We start from the raw sequence: 21,438 nt of genomic DNA, 5'->3' as shown, positions 1-21,438 counted from the left end.
TTCGTGACTGAGCGTTGCCAGCTCTCTTAAGCTGGATTCACACGACGGACCAAATCGCGAAGTGCCCTCGCGGATGGGCATCACGTGACCCTACGTCACTGATTCCCGCTGCTCCGCTTCACTCGCGAGCAGCGATTCGTGATATGGCCGAGAGACCTTTTCACACTTCGGATTGCTTGAGATCCTTGGCCGTGACTCTCAAAGCAGTAGCGGTTAAACTGTTTAGTCTGGCAACGAGCAAGCTTACAAAATCCAATACAAGCCTCTGGTCGAACCAAAGTACATGAGAGCGCGAAAAACTACATAGTCCTGTTGACAGCTGCGAAGATGGAACCACTTGGCGAACTTTCTAACAGCCAAAGCGCGTCTTGTTCGTACGGTTCTAGGTTCACAGATGACGCAACCTTTTTTTTTCTTGCCCTTGTGGAAAGTTTGCCCGCTCTGTGGGATACGCACAGAGACGATTACGCCGACAATGCGACAATCCGACTGGCTCGTCCGCGCTGTCGTCTGCTGCTTCCTCCCGTCGTGTGAATGCTCGCCGCGGACGGGGGGAACCGCGCGTCAGACATCACGTGACCGATTGGTCCGTGAAGCGGTCCGTCGTGTGAATCCACCTTTAGCGGTAGCGAAGACTCCGAGTCAGGCGTCGGTGAGACTAAGAAAACGCTTTATACATTATGTACAGGGCATAACATAGTGCAACATCGGCACGGGGGCCGAGAGCTACACAACGCGACTCTTCTCGCACAGCGACGATCAGCGAAACACCAACGCGTCACACCATCCGACTCCACTCGTGAGCAGCACTCGACTCACGGTGGGTCGGTCACTCGGTCACTCTCTCACACACTTCCCAAGCTGCAGCGGTGGGGCTTTTATAGCCTGAGGAACGGTGGCCCCTCAGAACTGGCCAATCCAAAGGCGGCACTCGACGGCAGTCCGAAAGGACCAACCAGCGACCGCGCCGGCCACCCGCTTCAAATTTTGCCGCGCGCGGTGACGCCCCGGGGAAAGGGAAACCGGCGCCTCGTAGTCTGGCACCCAGCGACGTGTCCAGGCACGCTGCTCGCCGATCCTTCTCGTTAAGACCCCGCTGACTTACGGCGCAGCATCGTGGCTTGTCAAGGGAGCGTTAGGGCGCGTTGACTTGCGGCGCAGCACCAGGGCTTGTCAAAGGGACGTTCGCAGCAGAAATTTTGCGGCCCCTGCAGATTTGGAATCCGGGCGGGTTTCCCGGCATAACAGCACCCCCGCCATCAGATATGGCGCCGGGAAGACGAGCTGCTTCCACGTGGCTCGGATGCCTGGCGCGCCTCTTCTCAGGCTCTTCCAAGTTCACGTTCTGGTAACTTCACGTGCACCAGGTCCCACTCGCCGGACCAGGATCTCTTCTCACAGCGTTGTCGCCAAGGCACCTCGATCAGCTTCGCTGCTCTCGTTCCCAACCCCTTGCTTCTCGCCACCGGTCATGGTTGGTCGTTCTGCAGACTACAAAACCGACCGGCAAAAGGCAGCACCCAAAACGAGCAAGTGCCCTCTGTCTCCCGTCAAACACCAGACAAAGCCATAATCCAAATCAACTTAACTAAATTGCTGTCCCCATTTTTTTCCGCTGCAACAAGAGGCATGCGTACGATCTGGTACACAAGGTTCAAACAACCATTTTGCAAAGTATCAACACATCAAAATAGCAGGAGAACTTAATAATCAGCAATAATAATGAAAATCAGATTGGTCCCCTTGAAATCATTTGGACCGAAAAAATGGCAACATCGTCGAGGTATGGCAATACGAACCCGCCGAAACCATGAATCACTCTGCCCATCGGGCTAGAGAAACAATACGGCTCGTTTCTAAGTCCGAAGCTCAAATTTTGGTTTGCCTCCATCTTTCCTTTTACATCTGAGTGAATGACCAAAAAAACAAACACTAAATACAAGAAAGATGTATTCTTAGAATCCACAAACTTCAACCGCGCAATGCGCGGCCGCGGCCGGACGGCCGCTCGACCAGCCGACGCTTCACAGAAACTGAGGGGCTGATTAGTTACGCCTCTCCGCGACATGCGTCCAAAGCCTAGGCAGCGCTTGGAAGGCAGAAAGCGAGAGGGGCGCTTCCTCCTTTCTCAGTCCCAGTCAGGTCGTTCCCCTTTCTGACTAGCGCGTGCACTGTGACGCTCTTTTGTGTGGCGACCGCGCACCCTTCTCTGGAGTCCATCACGCCCGTCCCGAATCCTATAGAATTCCTCTGCGGTTCTTCCACAGCGGCGTAGTACGCTTTAGACCAGGATGCGCCTGATGAGTCGGCTTTCCTTTTACGCGACGCCTGCGAAGTCTTGGGCTCCAAGGTGACAATTTCGGCCCCTTACGCACATTGCCGGCCCTCGATCGTACAAACTTCTTCCGCACTTTTCCCTTTTTAGCGCAACCATTCACATTGGTTTTTCGTCTACGCCGCCGCTTTTTGGGAACTGCCCTAGCGGATCTGTTGCGCGATTCCCTGGTTATTTCGGTGCCCTCATCCTTCAAGCTACCAGCCTTCGTCTGACCAGCAAAATCTGGTCTTGAAGAATTCATGCACTCGTCCCGAGCAAGACTTTGCTCGCGCAGCCACAAAACCTGCGCTTTTCTAGCAGTGCCAGGCGACGGTTCACCTGACGAACCGTTCGGTGCTATTTCCTTTGAGCACAATAGCTCGTTTTCCGGTAGTCTGTCACAAGACGCTGGAGTTTGACCTTCACTAAGCTGATGTTTGTCTCGATGCAGCGCTGAGCGGCATTCCTCGCCTACGATCGAACTCTCAGTTGGCGCTATAGGTGCGCCACTACCTGTCGCGAACTCAGAGCGACCTGTCTCAATTTCCGCAGAGAACAGCTGCTCGCTCTCCTGTGGCCTACATCTTGGCGCTACGCCTTCATCTTTCAGGATCGCAGCGGCAATCTCTGTAGCATAGCACTTTACACTAACGCTGCGCTCTGGCTTGGCACTTCAGCGTCACCGTCATGTGACTCACAGCCACGTTCTGGGCCGCAGATTAGAGCCTCAATGTCATTACCCTTGCATACGTGCTCAACTCTCTCGAGGTATCTATCCATATCCTCGCCGACGACCATGGTCGGCAGTTGGTCGCTTATTCTTGGACCGTTAGAGGGAACTGTCGTAGAAGCAAGAATAGGCGCTGGCGAGGTTTCGAGGAGCTCCAGCTCCATCATTCTTACCTCGTGCTCTCTAAGCGCCTGGCGCTCCCGCCTCTCCTCCTCGCGACGTTCCTTTTCTCTCTTCTCCTCCCGCTCACGCCGTTCAATGACATCAGCCCAGGCCTCTTCGGCTTCCTCAGCCGTCACGTCCTCGGTTCTCATGACCTCAAGGATCGCATTCTTTCTTTTTGCTGGGCCCAAATCAATGCCCAACTCCTCACAAATTTGGAGAAGTTCTTTGACCTTGTAACCCTCCATCGTTCACAATGGCCTCTTGCTGTTTGCCCTTTTAGAAAATACTTGCCGTACACTATTATATCACTACTAGTTAGCCACGCGCAAGCATTTCACACACTGCCTTATTTTCCCCTTCAGCATACCTTGGTTTTCAAAACACTCTTCCTAGGCTTGAAACACACAAGGTTAACACAATGCTACACCAAATTTCTCTAAGCTACTATAACCTGTGTTAGAGAAAGTCTGGCGTTTGAGGAAAACTTCAGTCACTCACCGCGCCGAGGTAGCTGATGTCGGTCGATCCCATAGCTTCCATCCAATGTTGTGCCATAGAGGTGGTCCCGTTGCGCTCGCCACCCGTTTCGTGACTGAGCGTTGCCAGCTCTCTTAGCGGTAGCGAAGACTCCGAGTCAGGCGTCGGTGAGACTAAGAAAACGCTTTATACATTATGTACAGGGCATACCATAGTGCAACATCGGCACGGGGGCCGAGAGCTACACAACGCGACTGTTCTCGCACAGCGACGATCAGCGAAACACCAACGCGTCACACCATCCGACTCCACTCGTGAGCAGCACTCGACTCACGGTGTTTCGGTCACTCGGTCACTCTCTCACACACTTCCCAAGCTGCAGCGGTGGGGCTTTTATAGCCTGAGGAACGGTGGCCCCTCAGAACTGGCCAATCCAAAGGCAGCACTCGACGGCAGTCCGAAAGGACCAACCAGCGACCGCGCCGGCCACCCGCTTCAAATTTTGCCGCGCGCGGTGACGCCCCGGGGAAAGGGAAACCGGCGCCTCGTAGTCTGGCACCCAGCGACGTGTCCAGGCACGCTGCTCGCCGATGCTTCTCCTTAAGACCCCGCTGACTTACGGCGCAGCATCGTGGCTTGTCAAGGGCGCGTTGCCTTGCGGCGCAGCACCAGGGCTTGTCAAAGGGACGTTCGCAGCAGAAAGTTTGCGGCCTGCAGATTTGGAATCCGTGCGGGTTTCCCGGCATAACATCCTACACTTTTCAAATTATTGCAACACCAGGCGCCATGCATCGCGCATCCTGTCATCTTGAAGTGGGCCTTTCGTTCACCCATGACCACGTCCCCACGAACGTGACCGCGGTGTTATCCCTGGGAAACAGCGGGATGAATCCTACGCGTGGTCACTCGTTGAGTGCTGCTTACAAAGCGGTGTCGCTGTGAGAAATTGCGCGAATCATTCCATGATAGGATGGAATGCTCTGAAACTATAACAGAAACAAAGTTCTTTCTTTGAAGGTCTCTTGTTCCTTTCGTTGCAACTGAACGCCTCTTTTTCGCAGTGCGTACTTGCCTGCCCACGAAATTCGGAAATAAGTCAGCACGAGAAATGTACTAGCTGTCGAGGCTGCTAAGAGTACCACGTAGGTCTTGGCATATGTGTCTCCGAGTCGCTGAAAATGTTACAAATAATAAAATATGTAATAATCGGGACTCACCAGCAGTTGAAATTGTCAGGTTTCTCGATGCCCCTTCGCTGGAGTTGTCTTCATCAGCTATAAAAACATTCAGCAAGTGTAAGCATGGCGATTTTTAGCACAAATGCAAAATCGTAATAACCGCCTCAGTTTCAATTTGTCTATCTTGATGTTCATGGGAACCTTTCGGTGCTCCTACTGAGCGCATTCGTTGCTTTATACACTGTGTTTTTATGAGGCAGCTGATATAACAACGACAAATGACAACAACCGCAAAAAGGCCTCTCGCTTGCACTCGGAACGGCCCCACCCGTAACAAATAATAGAAATAAGTGGACATTTCTCTACGCCGTCTACAACTACAGCTACCTGCTGCGAAAAATAACCGCGTGAGCAAGAAGTTGTAAAGCCAAAACCGTTCTCTGGCAATGCAGTAATTGCAGTTCAGGCTTATCAGCGATATTATGAAGCGTTCATTAGAAAACTCTCCCTTCAAAAGTCGACAAGTGATGTTTTTGCGCTACATGCAGTTCGATTGATTGATTGAACCCACGTTTATTCCACATTAGAATGCGCCGAAGGCGCTAAGGAGGAAGGAGAGGTGGTATTGTAGAGGAGAAGGGGTAAGGCTGCCTCCGCTTCCTTAAAACTTCCTGGAGGCAGCTAAGTGGAGGTTGCGTGCCTCTCGTGAGCACTGCGGAGCCGATCGCCGACCAGCGGCGCCTCCGACTCCTGGATGAACAGCTGTCGCTATCCTGCTTTGCACTTCCAGAAGGTTCTGCGCCCAAACAGAGAGTTTACTCTGTTTGAGGCCCTATGGCCCCTTCTTAGCCATTTAAACTTCGCACGCTCTCTTCTAGTGATGTAGAAGCGTGCTTGTGCAGTGCATGTGTGCATTACCGAACTGTTGCTCAAGGGTTGTACCATGTGATCGCTGCAGTAATGACTTGATAACGGCAGCGAAAGCAGCGTACCAGGGGAATGCCGGCTAGAACACTGCTCGGACGTGGTCACGCGCTAGGTGACCAGCGCGAGCCATCGGCATGTAGTATACTAACGCGATTGCAAGTAGATCACTTCTGTCTTAACCTACTCTCTAAAGCTGCACTAACGCGGTTTATTGTCGCATGACCGCAGCAACTCACACAGGACCTTTAGTTAGCCGAAGCATTTCTTTATCATGGATCATCATTTCGGGAGCGGACCTGAGGCGAAACGCAAAGGCGCCCTTGTTTTGTGCAAAATCAGTACACATTGCGCACACTCAATTTGTGTAACTCGATAAAACTGGTTAATTTTCAACCATAAAAGACAAGTTGCGTTAACAAAATGTTCCTCATCTAATTATTTCACTTCTTCGTACTAATTCTTTAATCTTTCATTCTGCTTGCCATATTGCGATTTTGTTTCCAACTTTATACAAGCCTTAAGATGCGTTTACTCTAGCTGGAGAGCATGTCTCCAGTAGGATTAAAATGTCAGTCTTTAAAATTGTTTGAGCACTATCACGTGCATGATTCTCTAAAGTAATTTTTGTTCTAAACTTTCATTTTCGACGCACACTGTTAGACTTTCTCGTGAACTAATAACTGGCATTCTGAGATAATTAATAAAATATAATCCATCAAGAGAGAGAGACACACATTTTGCGAGTAAATAGCCCCATATAGCTTTCCCCTCGGTTTTACTGAAATTTTTACCCCGTAAGCTAGTTTATTGCTATGAAAATTTGCGTTTGCGATAAGAAGTCTTCATGCTAAAGTCCAGTTTTTTGCATGTGTCCCAAACCTTCAAAACAGGAAATAACGAAAAAAGTCCTAACATTTATGAGATTTTAAACGTTACAAAGGTCAGTGCGTGGTTATATTTTTGTTGTAAGGAAGGATCATGTATCCCGTCCTTATAGCAAGAAATGGTCTTGCAATCCTGTGGTAGCAAAGTCGCAAAAAAGGACTGCCCATCAAAACAAATAAACAGAAGTTCTATGCTAGATAAAAAGAAAGGAGTGGATAAGGTCGCATGTTTACTCCCTTAAAATGCGTAAGCCTATACAATGTTTTGCCGAACGCCAGAAAGCGAAAGCTTTACAGGCCTATAAGGAGTCAAAGCCACCGGCAGACCAGATTTCACTTTCAAGCGGAGGAGTGGTGGGGGCGTGTCTGTCACGTGACTAACCACGTGGTTCGCCGCAGCTGCAGCCGCGCGCCCGACGCCGCCGCTCCGAGCACCGTCGTCTTGCCAGCTGTTTTCACTTGACTAGCCACGTGACCCCTTTCGCTTGAAAAGGCGAGGGCGCCGCTCTCGCGTGCGCGCCTGTCAGATTTTCGCTATGGACGAAGCGAGTCTGTTGCAGCCGATGTCTCCTTGCAGGCGGCGGGACGAGTCTGATAATCTGGCTGACGCTGCCAACTGTTTGAGAGATTTAGCGAATAGAAGGGAGTGGAAACGTGCCAAGCTGGCGGCAGAGACCGACGAAGAGCGAGAGCACCGCCTGGCTCAGCGGCAATTGAAAGACGATGAAATGCCAGAACGGTTTTCTGAGGAGAAGAAAAAGAGCGGTGGCGACTGCAGCTGCGGTGGATTTTGACCTTGGTCTATGTCTCGGTCTAAACAGCACTTAATCAAGCATAACGACGACATAATAAATCTTTCCCTTGCATGTCCAGGCACAGCTGAGCTAAGCCACAGCCAATTTATTGTTCCGGGAACATTGTTATTGAGCCTCGGACCACTTCTTGCTTCAAGAGAAGCAGCGAAAGCTGGTGCGTCACCTGCCCCGGCACCTAATCAAATACTGCGCCAAATGATTCGCTTGCCAAAACCAGAGCGTCGCCTGAATCAGCGCTTTTTCAATTGCTTCTTGAGACCAGCCGTCTGCACAGGTGCAAACCTTCTCAAACACCGCGCCATCGATACCGGTAGCTCTCTGGGGCTAGTGTCACCATCAGCAGCCGTGTTTAGTTACAAACGTCTAAACCATGTATAACAACGACGATTTCGAGGGCATTCATCGTATTAGTGGCACGAGATTTGTAACAATTACGAAGATAGACACAACGAAGATGCATTAAATGCATTCCGTAGAAGTACTGAAATCGCGCTGAGCTTTGATGCAAGCTCGCCGAGCTAATTATTATCGTCGCGATAACTTTGTGAGCTGCCTGCGGTCAGTACATTTAACGGCAAGATTTGAGTGAAAATGACTAGCCCACCACCGTAGGCAATGCCTATTGAATAGAAGAATAATACAGCGTATTGCGGAGCACATAGTAAATTTTTACTCAGCGCAGTTGATGTTTTTCTGCACAGTAGGACAAATGTTAAAAATACATAAGGAAGCAGAATTTCAGTTTAATTATGATACCATAGAAATGATTTCGCTAGGCCAGGACGTCTTTTATAGGACAGCGTGACTCGTTTAACTTTTGAGCGAAGGATTTTTAACAAAAAACCATGCTTTTCAGATCCTTACCAGAATCGTCTTCATCCGATAGACCGCGCTCTTCGATTTCCGGATCATAACCTGGCAAAAACACAAATCATTTTGCCGTGGCAGTGCACCAGTGCATGAAAATGAATAATAATTACAGCACAGAGCTATATAAACGGCAAGGGATATTCATATTCTGCTTTGCAAAAGACATAATATCAGCACCTGATAATGGTTTTAAATATTGCTTTGGATACATCGTTCCTTGAACATGCTTCCCGTAAAAAAAATTGCATTTTGCCTTCAAGATTTTCTACTATAATAAAGCCAAGAAATTATATTCAAATGAACTTGGAATGATGCTAAAAAAATTACAACGTTCTCTCACATGGTGCCTTTAGATAATACCAGCTTTGACACCATCTATAATATATTTTTCATGTTTTTCCTCCAAGTTTTCATTGGGTTCTGCATTTTTTCTTCCCCTCTTTTCATGCAACTGCTTGCAAGGTCAGGTTGACGAGTGTACAAGATGAGCACATACGCGCCAACCAAGACACTTTCCAATTGCATAAAGTAATCAGTTTTGTAAAGAACTTCCTGATAATCACAGAAACTCCGTTTTCCTGTAAAACGGCTTTTAAAGCAGCTGCATTCGGCTGATTCATTCTTAGTAGACAAAATAAATATTTTATTTTTGTCTTTGGAATTGGTAAATATGTCGAGTATGCAGAAGTTTCAAATGGAATATTATGTGAACATTGTTGAATAGGGCAAGAAATTTTATTACGTGGTGGCAAAAGCAAAACTCAGGGGGCACTTTGGCTCTCTAAAGTGCCTCAAGGCGAAAGCGTTTCCTGGCGCACTTTATTGTTATAATTTTGGTTTTTGATTTTTAATTTTTACTTTACTTTCTTATTTTTTGCTATTTTTCATATTTTTTTCCTTTATTTTGTTTATGAAACCCATGCTTTCACTAGATGCACCTTTATTCATGCTAAAACCAAGAGCCTTCGTGGCGCAGTGGTAGCGTCTCCACTTCAAATTCCAGAGGCCTGTTCGGACTGGGGCATCCCACCGCTGCCACCACTGTTGGGACTGGGGCATCCGAGCCAGGAAACGGTCGAGGCGACGGTGAGTCAAATGAACTTTATGTACAGTATGTACAAGGGCTTTTACATGATACAAGGGCCAAGAGCACCACGGGCTAGCACAAAGAAGAAGAGCGGCCCCGGCGGCGAGCGTAGCTCCGGCGTGATGGCTCTTCTGCTGCCCGTCTGCTGCTCGGGTTCAGCGCGGCTCCGCTTTTAAAGCCGCTGGTAACGGTTACGGCAGCCAGCCGTTCAAATCCTCCAATCACTGGCCACCGTTCAAATTAGACCAATGGTCGAGAGCCGGCGAGCGTCGGAGGAGTTCGCACCGACGGAGAGGAGGAGAGGAGGAAGGGTCCGTGTCGGCGCCGCGGCGGCGGGATGAGTCACGCTGCATGTCGCGACTTGTCCGAGAAAGTCTGGGCCTGCTTTGAGCGCCGGCGGGCGCGCAGCGCTGGTTTAGACAGGCCCGCCAGCGAAATAGGAGCTCCGGCACTACAGCACCACCGCCGCCAGACAATGCGCCACGAAGACGAGCTACTTCCGCGTGGCTCGGATGCGGGGCGCGCTCGTACGCCAGGCTCCTCCAAGTTCTCGTCCGGTGTTCAGCCGCAGGTAGCTCCAGGCTCCTTTCCGAGAACGGGTCCCGCTCGTCAGGACAGGATCACTGCTCCGCAGCTTAGTCGCCCAGGTGACTGGATCAGCTTCGCTCGGTCCTTCGGAAGAGCTTGCTTCTCAACATCGGTCGTTGATCGTTCTGCAGGTTGCCAAGAACCGACCGACAACAGGCAACACCCAACACGAGCAAGTGCCCTCCGTCACTCGTCAAAACACCAGACTTCAAGTCAAAAAAACTCTGCTGGCTATATTTCTGTCCCCTTTTTGTACCCTCTTCTACAAGAGACACATGTGGGATACAAGAACTCCAAAGTAATTAACTCAGACAAAGTGTCAAACACATGAAACTCTCGGAATGAAATGTATGCAAAATAAATTCGCTCTCTTGAGATCACTCGGCCAGAAGACACTCAGCTGAGGCCACAAATGAGGATATCAATTTTTCCCCGATCTACGAGCGACCTTAAGAGCTGTTCGCGAAGAGACAAAATGTAGGTCACGAGGAGGCGAAGGCAGCCTTGCTTAGAACACACGGCTTAGTGCGTCTACGTTCGCGTTTTCCTCGCTTCTAACGGACGGTAAACGACACCCGCTACAGCGGAAACTAGTGACTCTGCCTCTTTCGCTGTGCTGCGCTTTTCTCTCTCTCTCTCTACTACCGCGGTAGCTAATGTCTCTGCCTCTTTCGCGGTATACGCGCTTTTCTTTCTCTCTGTACTTGTCTTTCCAGTTTCTACGGGAGCTACAGTACGAGAGCGATTCGCTTTCATAGACTGGCAACTTGTCCCTTTCTTTGCGCTTCGCGCGCCAGTCGCGACGTCCCATAGCGAGTGCGCAACGCTTCCGATGGGACCGTTCTTTCTTTCTCTCTGTTCGTGGGGGCAAGTCAGACCTTGCACGAGTCTTGACTTTCTCGCGCATCCGTTTGCCTTTCCGCTTGGTGTGTAGTTCGCCTCTACACGGCCTTTTGATTTCACGCCTACTAAGTGGCGTCATTTCGAATCGCGGCTTTCTATCGCGATAAATGTGCTTGGCTGGGCGCTTAGACGGTTTCTTCTTGGCAATTTTCTTGCCCCTGTCACTGCGGCCTCGTACAATCTTTCGCTCTTTGAGCCGTACACGCGCTTTCTTTCCGCGCGCGTGCCGCTTTCTATGGGAGCGCGGTTTTTCTCCCGTGAATGCAGCGGAAAGCGAGAGCCCGCATGAGAGCACGTGCCTTTGCGCGTCTCGCTCTCTCTGTGCTGGCGGCAAGATTCACACTTGTCCCGCTCCTTAATTTTTCGCCTCCCGGGCAGCGCTCTCTTGAATCTCGGTTTGGTGCCTTGGTGCACTTTTCCGCGCGAATGTTTGCACGATTTCTTTTTGCAGTTTATTCTACTGCCCAGACCTATGTGCCCCGACACATTTATGCGCTTCGCTTTGCGCGATAGTAATGCCTCGCACATTTCTTTAGCTCTGGTTCTGACGCTAGTTTCAGGGCTGACAACGTGACTGACTTTACTGAAGTCATTTTGCCGGCGACGCTGGCGCTTCCGATGGTGGAAACCCGTTTTCGCGCGTTTGCCCTTTCTCTCTTTTCGGCGGCGCCTGTCTTTCTTATGCTGCCTTTCATCTTTCGGCGGCACCACTCTTTCTTTTGCCTGCCTGCCATCGTCTTTCGGTGACAGCTCTCTCTCTTGAGCTTGCCTTTCCTCTCCTTTCGACGGCAGCACTGTTTCTCTTGTTTCGCTATCACCTTGTGGCGATAGCTCACATTCCTGAACTGGCGGTGCCTTTCTTTCCGGTGGCAGCTTTTTATCATGAGCTTTCCTTTCACTTTCGCCTGTGAAATCACATTCTGCTTCCGTCGCCTAAGCTTCTGCTCTCTGACAACGCCGCTTTGATTGTCAGCTGATTCATATGTGCTACCTAGATCAGGCCTGTCTTTGGCGCCTTTACTAGCCTCCTCCAAACTGCGTTCTTCCTTGTCAGCGTCACTGAGTGCGCATTCGTCCTCATCTTTCTCGGAAGGAACGACGTCTACAGCTCCATGTCGTCTGGGAGGTTCTGTACACCACTGTCGTCCAGCACCTTGGCTTCTACAGGCGCGGACGAACTAGTGTTTGCTCCTGACATTAGTGTTGACACGCAGCTCGCGTCGTGCTCCTGACGCGTTTCAGCCGATTGCGGATGAGGGTCGGCTCTTCACTCAGTCGCGGTGTTCCCGCTACTGCAGCTGCTTTCTGGAAAGTCGCAAAGCTCAGAGCAGTGCGAAAGCACGGGACTCGTTTCGCATTCCTCGCCAGAGACACTAACGCACAACTCAGCGTCCGCAAACTCTCCATGCGCCTGCTTCCGTTGATCGTAAGTTTCGGGTTTCTGCATGTCTGCCGAACGCGCTGCACAACACGGTGTGCCGTCCTCATCTACTTCGCTTGCGTCGGCGCAAGTGTTTTCACTAATGTCCAGACGGACGTCCTCTCTGCCCTGTTCGGCAACTTCTCCTTCTTTCGACACGCTAGGAGATTTGCTTTCCGGTAACTCCGCCACAATCTCAATGGGCGAGACCTCTGTTAGTGCATCGTCCGATGCTGTGACTACCTTATCCGATGGTGTAGAGGTTTTCTCAGTTGGCGAATGCAGGGCAATTCCCAATGTTACAGCAGCAGTTACATCTGCCACGTACGGACTACCTTCCTCTGTGCCGCACTGGCAGCTCTGCTCTACAGCTACGCACTCTACCTCTGCGTCACGATCTTCCGACCCTTCAGCGTTTTCGAGCCACTCTAAAATGTCGGCTTTAAACTGGTACGGAAAATCGATAAACGATGGGGTGCTATTCTCACGCAGGTACCTTTGGCGAAGGTCCAGCGGTGACACGTTATATCTCGCCAGTAAGAAGCTTTTCAGCTCATCGTAGTCCGCCAAGCCGTCGTCCAACACGCGCTTGACAACGTCATACGCTTCGCTGGATAGCAGGGCTACCAACTTCTGTGCCCAACCATTCCGCTCAACGCGCTTTCTCTCGCAGACGCGCTCGAACTCCGCCAAATATTTCGCCATATCTTCGGCGATCACGAAGGGCTGCGGCCTGTATCTCAGCTGATGACCGTTGGTCTTACGCAGAGCGAACAATGTTCTATCTCTCTCATAAAAGATCTCGTGTGCTTCAAACTCCAGGCCCATCAGTTTCTTAGCGCGAGCACGTCGTTTATTCTGAAGCTGCTTCTGTTTTTCTGCCTCCTCGCGCTCACGGTGTTCTGTGATCTCTTCCCAGGCCTCATTGGCTTCCTCAGCCGTTACATTCTCCTTTCGCATGATCTCAAGAATCGCATGCTTTCGTTTTGCGGGGCCCAAATCAATGCCCAACTCCACAAATTTCGATGAGTTCCTTCACTTTGAAGTTCTCCATCGCTCACAATAGCCTCTTGTAGTTTGCCCTTTTCTTAGAATTCCCTTGCCGTTCACTACTATAGCGCTACTAGTATGACACGCGCAAGTAATTCTTTCCAAAACGCCTCGTTTACTCCCTCTGCACCAGCTTTCGTTTCAAAGCGCTCCGACTTGGCTCGAAACAGCAAAGCTCTCTCCAGTGCAACACACAGCCCTACTCTAAACTACAATCACGTGTGCTAGAGCAGTCTGGCGAATTGAGGGGAAAACATCAGGCACTCACCGCGCCGAGGTAGCTGACGCCGGTCGATCCCACCGCTGCCACCACTGTTGGGACTGGGGCATCCGAGCCAGGAAACGGTCGAGGCGACGGTGAGTCAAATGAACTTTATGTACAGTATGTACAGGGGTTTTACATGATACAAGGGCCAAGAGCACCACGGGCTAGCACAAAGAAGAAGAGCGGCCCCGGCGGCGAGCGTAGCTCCGGCGTGATGGCTCTTCTGCTGCCCGTCTGCTGCTCGGGTTCAGCGCGGCTCCGCTTTTAAACCCGCTGGTAACGGTTACGGCAGCCAGCCGTTCAAATCCTCCAATCACTGGCCACCGTTCAAATTAGACCAATGGTCGAGAGCCGGCGAGCGTCGGAGGAGTTCGCACCGACGGAGAGGAGGAGAGGAGGAAGGGTCCGTGTCGGCGCCGCGGCGGCGGGATGAGTCACGCTGCATGTCGCGACTTGTCCGAGAAAGTCTTGGCCTGCTTTGAGCGCCGGCGGGCGCGCAGCGCTGGTTTAGACAGGCCTGTCAGCGAAATAGGAGCTCCGGCACTACAGGCCCTGGTTCGATTCCCAGCCTCAACACAGTTTTTATTTTTCAAGTAGTGACGCCGAAACGCGGCCATATTTGCTAACATTCCTTGGTCACGATAGTGTGAGGCATTAAAGGCTTTCGCCTTAAAAAAATATCCACAGCTTCAACGGTTTATGGGTGTTTAACATCCAAAAGCAACATAAGGTATAAGCCGCGCCGTAGTGAAGGGCTCCACCACCATCCGGAGTCTCACCATCCGGCTGACATTACCAACCATGCGAGGGATTTAGCGAATAGAAGGGAGCGGAAAGGTGCCAAGATGGCGGCAGAGACCGACGAAGAGCGGGAGCATCACATGACCCAGCGGCGATTGAAAGACGCCGAAAGACAGCATCAAAGAGCCGTGGATGTTGCACCTGTGGTGGATTCTGATCTTAGTCTATGTCGCTGTCTAAACAACAGTTAATCAAGCATAACCACAGCATAATAATGCTTTCGCTTGTACATCAAGGCATAGCTGAGCTAAGCCACATGTATGTTTTTTGTTCCAGGAATATTTTAAGTTAGCCTCAGTCCACTTCCTACTTGAAGAGAAGCAGCGAAACCGGCGCGGCACCTGCCCCGGCGCCAAATCAAACACTGCGCTAAATGCTTCGCATTCCATGCTGCCTTATCAAAACCACCGTGACACCCGTGGCCTGAATCATAGCTTTTTCAATGGCTTCGGGAGACGCGTCTGGTGCACAGGTGCAAACCTTTTCACACATCATGAAATCGATCGCGGAAGCGCTTTGGGGCTAATGTCACCATCAGCAGCCATGTTTACTGACAAACGTCTAAAACGTGTATAACAACGACGCATTTCGAGGGCATTCATCCACTGAGTGGCACGAGATCTGCTGCTATTACGAAGATAGTCGCAACGAAGGCGCATATAATGCATTCCGTAGAAGCACCAAAATCACTCGCAGCTTTGGTGCAATCTCACAAAGCTAATCATTTTCGTCACCACCTTTGTAAGCATCCTGCGGACAGTAAATTAACGACAAGATCTGAGTGAAAATGATTAGCCCACCGGCAATGTTTATTCAGTAGAAGAATAATCTAGCGTACTGCGGAGCATTTAGTTAATTTTTGGTCAGCGCAGTGGATGTTGTGCAGCATAGTATTATATATATAATATTAGAAATACATAATAAAGCAGAATTTTAGTTCAATTATGATACCATCAAAATTATTTTGCTAGGCGAGGACGTCTTTTATGGGATAACCAGACTCTAAATTTTGACTGAGGGATTCACAACAACAAAAAATACATGCTTTTCATATCCTTACCAGGAGCGTCCACTTCCGCCGATAGATAGCGCTCTTCGATTTTTGCATCAGAACCTGGCAGAAACACAAATAATTTTGCTGTGGTAGTGTACGCGTTCAAAAGAAAATAATAATGATTGCTCAGAGCGATGTTCGCAGCAATGGATATTCATAAAATTCTGCTTTGTTAAACACATAATATCAGTAACTGGTAATAATTTTTAATATTAGTATCTACATATCATTGCTTGAATAAGTTTCATAGCACAAACTTTGTTTTTTGCCTTCGCCACTTTCTTCTGTATTGAAACGTTGGAATTTCATTCAAGTGAGCCTGGAATGATTCTAAAAACATTCACAAAATTTGACCACTTGAGACCTTTCGATAATTACATAGTTGTCGCTCTCTATAAAATGTTTTTTTTTTCATATTTTTCCGTCATGTTTTCATTTGATTGATATTTTTACTTATTCTGAATTCTTTAAACTGCTTGCAAGGTCCTGTTGATGAGTCTACAAGGTGAGCACGTACGCGACAACCTAGAGACTTTCAAATAGTATGAAGGCATCAGTTTTAAAAAGTACTTCTTGATAATCACAGAAGCTCAGTTTTCCTGTAAAACAGCTTTACAGCAGCTCCATTCGGCTGATTTCTTCTTCGTAGAGAAAATAAATATTTCATTTTTTTCTTTGTGATTGTTAAAATACGTCGAGTACGGCCAAGTTTCCCACGGGAAATTATGTGAAGATTGCTTGAATAGGGCAATAAATTTTATTATGTGGCGAGAGAAAAAAAATATGTCGACAGCTTTTGCGGTTTATGGGTGTTTAACGTACTAACGCGACTCAGGCTATGAGCGGCGCGGTAGTGAAGGGCTCCGGAAAATTCGACCACCCGGGGTTCTTTACGTGCACTGACATCGCATAGTACACGGGCCTGTAGAATTTTGCTTCCATCGCAATTCGACCGCCAGCGACATTCTAGCACAGGAATGAAGGAGGCAGTGAGAGAAGAAAGGAAGAAAGAAGTGCCGTAGTGGTGGACTCCGGAATAATTTTGACCACTTGGAGATCTTTAAAGTGCACTGATGTCGCACAGAACATGGGCGCCTTTTGCGTTCCTCCTCTATGAAATTGGTTATTTTTTTAACTGTAAAAGACATCGTTTACCAACAAAATATTCCGCAGCTCAGGATTTCACGCCTTCTTCGTAATAATTCTTGACTCCTTTCATTCTTCTTGCAATGTTAAGATTTTATTTAAAACTTTATACATACATTATGATGCGCACACACTCACTGGAGAACATACCTTTGGAGGAACGATTAGAATGATAGTTTTTAAAGTAATTTGAGCATGATCAAGAGCTTGATTTAGTAAGTTATTAGTTGTTCTCAACCTTCATTTTCGGCGGGCACTGTTACACTTTTCCGTGAATTAGGTGCTACTATTATACGATATTAAATAAAATGTATTCTATAAAGTGACGCTGACATATTTTACGAGTAAATACTGGAATATGCTTTCCTCCTCGATTTTATTGAAATTTTTGTCCATCAGCTCGTTTATAGCAACGAAAATTGCCTCTGAGACGACAAGTCTTCATGCTAAAACCCAGTTTCTTTTTTTATGTACGTGTCCCAAACATTGAAAATAGGAAGTAACGAAAGAATTCCAAACTTTTTTAACAATTCATGCCTTTCGAAGGTCGGGGTGCCATTCTGCTTTTGTTATAAAAAATGAACCTGTATCCCGTGCTTGTAACAAGAAATTATCTCCGAATTTTTCGCTGACTAGGTTTCAAAAGGGACTGCATGTGAAAACAAATAAATGAAGGTCGATGTTAATTATAAACAAAGAAGTGGATAAGGTCGCAATTCTTACACCCTAAAAAAATGCGTAAGCCTATGCACGGTTTGGTCGAACGCTTTTGAAGCGAAAGCTTTACTGGCCTTGCAGGAGCCATGGTTAACGGGAGGCGGGTGCGTCTGTCACGTGACTAACCACGTGATTCGCCGCAGCTGCAGCCGCGTGCCCGCCGCCGCCGCTACGCCCGCCGTCTTCTTGCTAGCTGTGGTCACGCGCCTAACCACACGACTCCGTTCGTTTGAAAAAGCGAAGGCGGCGCTCTCGCGTGCGCAGCTGCCAGTTTCTCGGTATGGATAAAGAGAGCCGGTTGGAGACGTCTTCTTCTCGCAGGCGGCAAGCCGAGTCTGATCATCCAGCTGACATTGCCAACTATTCGATGGATTTAGCGAATAGAATCGAGCGGAAAGGTACCAAGATGGCGGCAGAGACTGACAAAGAGCGGGAGTTAGTTTATTGGTTTATTGGGGTTTAACGTCCCACAGCAACTCAGGCTATGAGGGACGGCGTAGTGGAGGGCTCCGCAAATTTCGACCATCTGGGGTTCTTTAACGTGCACTGACATCGCACAGCACACGGGCCTCTGGAATTTCCCCTCCATCGAAATTCAGCCGCCGCAGTCGGGATCGAACCGGCGTCTTTCGGGTCAGCAGCCGAGCGCTGTAACCACCGAGTCACCGCGGCGTGGCGAAGAGCGAGAGCATTACCTGGCTCACCTGGCTCAGCGCCGATTGAAAGACGCCGAAGGAAGACAAGGAAGAGACCTGGAGGCTGTAGCTATGGAGTTTCCTAATCTTAGTCTGTCTCTGTCTAAACAGCAGTTAATCAGGCATAACCACGGCATTATAACGCTGTTCCTTGTGTATCCAGGCTTAGCTGAGCTAAGCAAGGGTCTTTTTTTTTGTGCCGGGAACACTGTAATGTAGCGTCAGACCACTTCGTGCTTAAAGAGAAGCGGCAAAATGCTGGCGCGTCACCCGCACCGGCGCCTAATCAAACACCGCGCCAAATGCAGCGCTTGCCATAGTGCCTCATAAATACCAGCGCGTCACGCATTGCTTGAATCAGCGCTTTTTCAATGGCTTCGGGAAACGCGTCGTCTGCACAGGTGCAAACCTTCATACACCGTGCCATCGATACTGGAAGCACTTTGGGGCTAGTGTCCCCATCAGCAGCAATTTTTATCGACAAACGTCTAAACCGTGTATAATAACGAAGCATTTCGAGCGCATTTATCCACTGAGTGGCACAAGATTTGCGGCATTAGGAAGATAGTCACAACGAAGATGCATATAATGCATTCCGTAGAAATACCAAAATAGCGCGCAGATTTGATGCAAGCACGCCGAGATAAGCATGTTTGTCACTTTAACTTTTTCAGCTTCCTGCACACCGTACATTTAAAGGCAAAAGTTTTGTGGAAACTATTAGCCCACCGGCGTAGGCCTGTATATTCACTAGAAGAATAATCGATGGTATTGCGCAGCAAATAGTAAATGCTTACAGTCAGCGCAGTTGATGTTCTTCAGCACAGTAGGACGAACGTTAAAAATATATAAGGAAGGAGAATTTTAGTTGAATCATGTTACCGTCGAAATAATTTTGCTAGGCCAGCACGTTTTCCATAGGATAACCTGACTGGTTTTACTTTTGAATGGGGGTTTCGTAACAACAACGACATGCGTTTCAGAACCTTACCAGAAGCTTCATAAGCGTCCTCTTGCTCCGATAGTCCGCGCTCTTTGATTTCTGGATCAGAACCTGGCAAAAACATAAATTATTTTGTTGTGGCAGTGTACCCGTGCACGAAAGTGAATAATAATAAATGCTCAGACCGATATCAGTGGCGGGGGATATACATAATATTCTGCTTTGTGAAACACATAATATCAGCAAATGGTCATAATTTTAAATATTGGTGTCGATAAATCATTCTTTGCACAAGTTTCATACTAAAAAATTGCATTTTCCCTTCAACACTTTCTGCCATATCGAAGCCAAGGAATTATGTTCAGATACAACTGGAATAACGCTAAACATTTAAACATTTCGATAACATGGGAAATTGAGATAATTACCAGTTTTTACCTCGCCATAAAATATTTTTCATGCCTTTGCTTCATGTTTTCATTGTGATCTGCATGTTTACTTCCTACCTTTTCTGGTAGCTGCTTACAAGGTCCTGTTCATTTGTCTGCAAGATGAGCGCGTACACGACAACCTAGACAAGTTCTAATTGTAGAAAGTCATCTGTTTTATAAAGAACCTCTCGATGATCACAGAAGCACAGTTTCCCTGTAAAACAGCTCATACACTAGCTCCATTCGGCTGATTCCTTGTTCGCAGACAAAATAAATGTTTCATATTTTGTCTTTGTAATCGATAAAACATGCCGAGTGCGCCCATGATTCAGAAGGAATATTATGTGAATATTGCTTGAATAAGTGCAATAAATTTTATTTTGTGGCACTAAAGAAAAAATATTCAAGAGCTTGTCAGGGCAAAAAGTTTCACAATGACCAAAGGGCGTAACGCGATCATTCCGCCCCGCGCCAAAGCTTGCTTCGTCGTAGATTTGCTCGTATAATTACTCGGGGCCGCAACCAGTGGTCCCGATTGGTGACTTGGATTCTGATTGATGTCGAGACTATGGAGATCATGAATAAAGGGCAGAAGAGAATGGAGGGAACAGAACGTCAATGAATGAGGAGCTGATCTCAAATATTCTCGACCCCGGGGATGTATGACCCGCAGACGACAAGCGCCGAAGGTGATGATTGCCCATGGATGCTCTGCCAAGCATTAGCGGTTGGTGCCGTCTATTTTGCTTTCGCAGTGTGGTGGCGGCAGTCCATTCGTGGTGAGGCCGTCTGATGTACCGTGTAGGATATTCGCTTCTTCATGGTCTCGAATCGTCGGTGCAGGGGTGTGGCAGCGAAGAGTGGCTAGATTTGTTGAGGTCAGGTCGGTCTTAGGTGAAGCTGGGTGGTGTGATCCAGTAGTGCTCAACCTTTGACTGAGCCAGACAAAAGGCGTCTAAACTTTAGGGCTGTGATGAAGATGGACAGTCGACCCGCAAGATTTTAGGCGGTGGCAAGCAAAATAATCCTGGTAGAAATCAAGAGGAAGAAATAGGCTTGCGCAGGGCAGGCAATGGGAAGGCAAGATAACCGCTGGTCCTTGAGGGTAACGGAGTGGATTCCAAGATAAGGCAAGCGTAGCAGGGGGCGGCAGAATGTTAGGTGGGCAGATGAGATTAAGAAGTTTGTGGGAATACGGTGGACGCAACTGGTGAAGCAGAGGGTTAATTGGAGAGACACGGGAGAGGCCTTTGCCCTGTAGTGGGAGTAGTCAGGCTGATGATGATGATGAAACAAAATAATAGGACGGAATTTAATTAGCTCGAGCGTGACTGCTCCAACTTACGCCACTGCCGGCGACTTCGTCGCCTGCTTTGTAGCAAGCAATAATATCACGGACTGGCGACACATGACTGTCGATAAGGTAGACCGGCAGAGTTGCGTCAGACTTGAACGTTGTTTAATGGGTGATCTTGAGCTAGCCAGCGCAAACAGTTCGGCAACAGTGGTTAGTTCGCTCAGTAGTCAATTAAGCACAGAACCACCACGATTCTCAACCACGTTCCATTTGAAATCGGTGAAGAACTGTAATATTGAACACTGCAGGAGCAGTTGACCATGGCTGCAAAACTCGCCAGAGAAATAGGGTCGATTCTCTCAGCAGAAACAAAGTGATAAATAGAAGAAATATAGTACTACGCCTGGTTACCCACCTCCTAAAGTAGCCTCGGCTGTACGGATTAAAGGAAACGAAAGATAGCCGAAATATACGGTGTAAACAGAAAAGCTAGAGTTGAGTTCATTAGCGCCCATAGTTGCGCCTTCGGCTGCAGATATGTAACACTTCTGTGAGCGCATGGCATCACTGAGATCCTCTGATCGTGTCGGGAATGGCATCTTAGTAGTGTTTCTTTTTTTGGTCTAGGCGCTATCATGCACTCCCAATCCATCGCTTGATTTTATGATACACCGCAAC

Source organism: Amblyomma mixtum, chromosome 9, assembly GCF_055824585.1.
Source record: "Amblyomma mixtum isolate Tamu chromosome 9, ASM5582458v1, whole genome shotgun sequence".
Lineage (NCBI taxonomy): Eukaryota > Metazoa > Arthropoda > Arachnida > Ixodida > Ixodidae > Amblyomma > Amblyomma mixtum.
Note: the sequence above shows the minus strand (reverse complement) of the source record.